Source organism: Lathyrus oleraceus, chromosome 7 (genome assembly GCF_024323335.1).
Source record: "Lathyrus oleraceus cultivar Zhongwan6 chromosome 7, CAAS_Psat_ZW6_1.0, whole genome shotgun sequence".
Classification (NCBI taxonomy): domain Eukaryota; kingdom Viridiplantae; phylum Streptophyta; class Magnoliopsida; order Fabales; family Fabaceae; genus Lathyrus; species Lathyrus oleraceus.
Genome location: NC_066585.1, coordinates 210,041,567 through 210,048,566, shown reverse-complemented (window position 1 = coordinate 210,048,566; position 7,000 = coordinate 210,041,567).

Below are 7,000 nucleotides of genomic sequence, written 5' to 3'. Positions count from 1 at the left end.
GCCAGCTTTTCGGTTATATGAGACTATTTTAGGTGTAAAATATATTATTTCTTATTAATTTAGTTTTTATTTATGACATTTGTTGATTTTCATATGTTATTATGCAGGGTTGGATATACAAGCATTTCATGTCCATTTGTAACAAGAGGGTTACTCCTTTCGTTGTTGGCTCCACACGGGCCAAGACATGGAAGGCTAGGTATGCACACCCTGGCAGTATTTTGGAGTATAAGAAGATGATTGATGTGCTGACTATAGACAATGTCATCTGGACACCCTACGCAGACCATGGAGTCCATCAGGAGTTTGATCACACTTCCATTTTTCTAGTTATCTGTAATGGGATGCCTGAGAGGTGTCTGCGTCAGTTTGGGTATGTCCATGACATCCCAAGACCAGTCTCTCTTGTGCCAGCTGAGTGCATTGATATATGATTTATGGGTAACATTGCTAACTCTGCTTGTGCCAATACAAATCATGCAGTGAAGGTTCAGTTCCCTGCATAGTGTGTGTATGGTTACTTAGAGTGGTACCTTATTGTATCATTTCCTCACATTATCCCACCAATTGAGCATGCAGATGATGTGAGACCTTCTGATGACATTTTACTTCCTTCACCGGGTGTGGCTGACCAGCATCGTCTGCAGATGATAACAATCATTATGGATAACCTTGTGGGTTTAGTAATCCTAGATGGCGAGGTTTATACTTTGACATCGCAGGCAACACACATAGCCCGTGGGGGACCTGTGTAGACATTATTATTATTTTTGTATTATTTAAATATTATTTATATTATTACTCATACATCTACATCGTACAACTTATTATATGACACTTTATCATTTTCATTATTGTGTGATTAACATAACTTAACACTTGACAATTAACATAACTTAACACATGAAATTAACATAACTTAACACAGTCAATTGCATAACTTAACAAAACAATAATAAATACTAAAACTTTAACACAACTAGATGATTTTGAACATTCCAACATCTTGATTATATCATAGAGAAATCTAGCAATTGTCGTGTCAAACTCGACTGGTCCCTTTGTTTGTCTACGGTGACATGTTCTCCATATAACCTTCAGATCTTCACCCGTCTTTAGCTCAATGTTGTTGTACTTCACATTTCCTTAAGTATCAACCTATGATGCATGAAAATCGATCTTACCCACCTTTTTATTCCCGATGTGGGGTAACTTATTGCCGAAAAAAGTATCTTAAAACAACGAGATAGGTGGTGTCCTCAAGTAGATAAAAATCAACAGGTTTCACACCGTTGAAGGACACAACTTTCATAAACGAATATTGAGACATTCTAAGATGTTTTTTTTAACAATACATGATCTCTATTTATACAAATTTAGATTTATTATGCACCACATGCAATTGTTCGTGCAATCAAAGGCGTACAAAACTATCGGCAAAATCTCAATTCAAAATTATACTACTGGATTTTTTGAAGTCCATCTAAAAGTTCGGTAAATGCATTAGTGTTTTAAGAAACCAGTGATTTTACACTACCGATTTTTTCAACTTTTTTGGAAAAAAATCGATAAACCATGGTGTTTTTAAAAAAACATGATGTATTTCCACCCATCAGTTTTAAAAAACAAACCCGGTAAAAATGCATACTGGACTTTTATAATACACTACCGAGTTTTTACATTTATATTGGATTTTTAACTTGTAATAACACACTTGTTATGCGCTTTTTTGTAGTAAAAGTTTGCCAAGAGTATTTTGGGTATTATGAAAAATTATGGGAGTGTCAGGTATGAGTAAGGGGATGACAATTAAAAATATCCTATTTTTCAAGTTTATCATGAGTCAACCATGATTGGGTCCTCCCAATATTAGGGTCTCCCCTAACATATGGTAAGAGGTTTAAAGAAAATTCTAAAATAAAAAAGTTTACTTTATATCCTACAAGTATCCCCTGACCCTTGAAAAGTATTTCAATTATACCCTTTTTGATTTATTATTAATTTGAAAAAAAAATTGAAAATTTTATACCCCACCACTAGTGTACCGGAGAATGTTACTTAAAAAATTTGAGTACGTAGTTTCTCTTTACTGAATAACTTCACTACTACAAACGTGAAGTTGATTTAACATCGGTTATAGAGGCGAAGTAACGAACAAGTCATAAAAACTCTCCACTATACCCCTGGATTTTAGACTAACCGAGAGGATAATTGAAATGTTCATTGGTTTGATTCACAACAATAGTTTTTTTATATTTTCAAAACTAGTGCCACATACCTCTCTATTTATGGCCAAAACCAAGAGGAAAGATTTTTTTTTTAAAATAATCATTATATTGTTTACATAGAATATTAAAGTAAAAATATATAACAAATTTTGAATTTGATTCATCTTATCGTTATCGATCAAGAACAAATACTTGATAACTTGGGGAGAACAAATGTTGGATCCTTCTTTCATTGAATCTTCGAGAAGATCAAATGTTGGATATTTCATGCATTTATTTCTGATATAAATAAAAAAAGGTAGATAAATAAAATAAATATTCAATTATATGATTATTTAAGAACACAAACATTGAACCCAAATAATTTTCTTCTCTTGCAATACATAATTTGTTGGGATTTGAAGCATGTCCGAAATATATGATATTTATTTAAAAATTAATAAAACATGGTGCACCTTCAATTATACCTCGATTTTTTGTTGAGTGAGATGAAAGTTTTGTCATGAAATGTATTATTTGTAGTAGTGCTTGCAATCATGTATTCTAATAGAATTATATATTCACCAGATAACTTACATAAAAGTTATTCGATATTATAATCTTTACCAAATAATTTGGTTATAAGTTTTCCGATAGTTACCATGCTATTCACTGGATAACTTGGTTATAAGTTTTCTGGTAGTTTTTTTTTATTGTTCATTAAATATCTTGGTTATAAGTTTTCCAATTGTTTCCTTTTTTTAACATTTTGCAAAGACATAATTGACTGCGGCTTGAAAATCGTTGCCAAAAATGGACAAACCACGTTTAAACAGAGTTGTCAAAAGTGGGAAGATCAATATCAAAAGTGAATTTGTTTGAATAAGAAATTATTTATCAAAAGTACCACAACCGCAACGATTTTCTTTACTTTAGGTTACAATTTTTCTCTGTTGTCTAAATTCAATTTTGTTATAACCACATGATAACTTACTTATAAATTATCCAAAATGCAATTTATTCAAAATAAAATCCAGATATAATATGGATCAAATAATTTTATAGAAAGAATTTTGATAAATTTAGTGAAATAGACAACATTTTATTAATTTTATGCCACGGTAATCCAAAATATAATTTTTTATAACTATTTTTATAATATAAGGATATTTTTCTGAAATTAAGTGAATAAACATGGAAAGATAATTGTTGAATTATGGGATAAAGTTTTCCTAAAATAAATCTTTTAAAATAAGTAAAATTAAATTTTGTTGAACTCATGCCATTAGGATATGAGATATCTTTTAAACTAATTTAACCATACAGGCATAATATAATAATTTAACATGTTATATATTTATAAGTAAATTAAATCTTTTAAAGATATTTTTTAGGCTCAACATTGTGAGGCTTAAAACCCTTGGATTGTTTGGTGTCCTTAGGCCAGCAATACCTAATACTAAAGAGCTTCAATAGTGGAGAGGCACATTTAGAAAGAAAAAAAATTAAAAATTAAACCAATAAATTGGTGAATCATTTAAAATTTAAACTGTCTGTCTCTTATTCTCATCAAATGGGCTAAGTTGGGGCCAAACGGAATTCAGTTCTTACAACACTCAAGAGAATTTTTTTTTATGCGCAAAATTATATCCTGACGTTCCATATTTTCATAGTATTAAAAATATATATATATTTTTTTATTAATAACATACTGAAAAGATCTGATAGATCGATACAAAAATATTTTTATTGATATTTACAAAAAAAAATTGATGGATGACAAAATTTATTGGTATTTTCAAATAATTCAAAAATAAAACAAAACAAAAACAAGATTAATCATCAAACTTTTAAAAAATACAAAAATCATCGTGTATTAATATTTTCGAAAAATGTAATATATTGGTAAATTTCCATATAAATTTCAAATATGTATAAATATTTTTTTTATCAAAAATTTCAAAAATATAAATAAAAACACATTTCGTATATCGGATTTTTTTAAATTGCTGATAAAAATATATGTTAAAAAATTAGATTTTATCAGACATTTCAAAAATATCAATGAAAATATTTTTTTTTTGAATAATCCTATATAAATTTAAAATCATCCATATTAACGTACAAATTAAAAAAAAATCTAGAGATTTCAAAACATACAATAAAATTCTAAAATTTTAAATAAAAAATTACACGATAAAATTTGCAAGCGTATTACGGTAAAAGAGCTACTATTAAAAACTCTCGATAAAGTAAATGGTGCCAGAAAAACTCTCGATAAATAAGGGTCTAACTTCATTAAAAATATAATTTTATACGTAGAAAAATGTGTAATTAGAAAAATGTGTAATTAGAAAAATGAAAATTTTCATTTTTCTGGCTTTTGTTTATATGATTTCATTTTTCCAAGTCAACGATCTGACAGTGAAAGTAAATATAGACTGATTGAGATTTGCCTATATAATTTTATACGTAGAAAAATGATTTTGTGTCACTTTCCTAAATATTTGGCAAGATGTATTTCAAATTTCATTATAGTTTGGATTACCATCACGTAGTTTTCATATCCTTAAATACTCCACACATTATATTTAATACTATCTCGATACTAGCTGTTACAAATCAAAAAGTTAAGATCTAGACTTTTTTTTAATTAAAAAAATATATCTAAAGGAATGATTTATTTATTTTTGAAAATGTTAAAATTGATCGGTAGTTTAATGGTTTAGATGTATTTTTTTAAAGGTAAATATGTGATATGTAGTAGTTTCGAATTTGCGCTCATGCATATGTTGTCTTTGTACAACTATCGATTGAACTTAGTTAATAGAAAGGAAAAAAAAAACTTCGTTACAATAAATTTGAGTTTGCTAAGTCTAACTTGATTCCAACAGTGTTCACTACACCCATGTAGTGATAATACATCATATGAAAACCTTAAATGTTCTTTCTATACTCCACATTTAAAAATTCGGACGTGCCCATTCTTTAATAAAATTACTTTAGGACTGATGCATGACATATTTGTCACAAAATTTGTCTAGATTTCAATCTTCATATCTTAGATCTAGATTTCAATCTCCGGATTATTCCTTTGACAGTGTTTTTCACCATTTTACGATAAATTAGAAGAAATTTGACATTTTTCAGTAAACATAAATTAAAGTCATTTATAAACCAATTCCACAATAAGTCATACACATTTTTCGTTCAATAATAAGATCAAAATAGAATAACTATTGTGAATATATAAATGTCAAAATATCAAATAAAAATATTACCATGTTGTCATATCCTCAAATTTACCCTACCTTCACATCACCATCTTGAACCCTAATCCATGAGCATACATCATATACATATCATTCATATGCATTTGTACTTAATGACTCTCAATAATCCATAACCCTAAGGCATGAGATTCATCTGTGAAGCTTCAAGATCCTTTGGCCATGTTGAGGTGTGCCCAAGCCACCTTAACCTTAATTTTTATCCTCAAGCATCCAACAAGCTTGGAGAATCATTCAAGACATCTCACTCACTCTCCAAAACCCTAGTTGGATAGTGAGTCCCCATTGAAGACACCTCAAGATTCATATGGTCTCCCAAGGACCTCAACTCTAGCTCTTAACCATCAGTGGCTTGTACAAGTCATGATTCACTTTGTGCCTTGACCACACCATTGAGGACCCATGATATCCAAACATTGTTCATGATGTGTGAATTGGTGCTTGATGAGCTTTCATCATTTCAAATCTATCTCTTAATTGATCATGGATCATTTATGGTACTTTGGATTGATGCATAAGTTTGTCATAAGTACTATGAAATATGGATTGATCTAATGGATCACTCTCCTAACCTTTGTGCTTGATCAATTCTCTTTTTTTTGGTGTGACATGACTTTAGGAGAATGATTTACATATCATTTCTCTAGCATGTATTAACACAAATATTATTATTGACCGGCCTCAGATAGTTGTGACTTCTACATAAGTTCAATTACGATTGTTTAACATAGCGCTAAATTTGTCCTAAAAATAAGTCATTTTCATAAGTGAGATTGTAAGTCTCATATTCCTCATGGTATTGTGTGAAAATATTGCTTCCTTTTCACTTATGTGCGTTAGTTGCATACTTGTTGATTTTATCCAAGTTGGAGCCCTTCTCATGGTGATGTAAAGGTCCATATTTTCATGTTTGTGGGTGAATAGTTGAGTGTTCTCCAAAAAATGACAAATTATCTTTCCCTTTTTTATTACTAACACTACTTATTAACATATTATTGTATTGATTTTACTTTAATGTCATTTATCTTATACTATTTATTCTTTTGTCATTTACTTTATGCTTTTATTTTTAGCATCTCATATCATATTGTTTGTGATTATGTTATTTTCTCTTTGTCCATTTAGACTTCTTTTTTCTTTTAAAGATATTAATAAACAAAAAAACCCTAAAAAATGGTTCTCTTGATTCATGGACTTATGGTTACTATCCTTAGCATTGTTGTGGAGTTATGGACTTAGAACTAGGACTTTGACCCTTGCTTTGGGAGTTTGTGATTTGAGACCTTGGGATTCATCTGGGACCTTTGACTTTGGACTTCTTTTGAAGACTTGACTTGGTTATCCTGGTTTCATCTGATACATGATTTATTTTTTGCTCATTTGGCTTGTTTGAGGCTTAATCCAAAGGAAGGAATTCTTGTTTGATTTATGTCATAAAGCTTGTTATCTTTTGGTTAGATCTTTCCTCCATAGGTTTTACTTTATACTCTAGGATAATCTCTT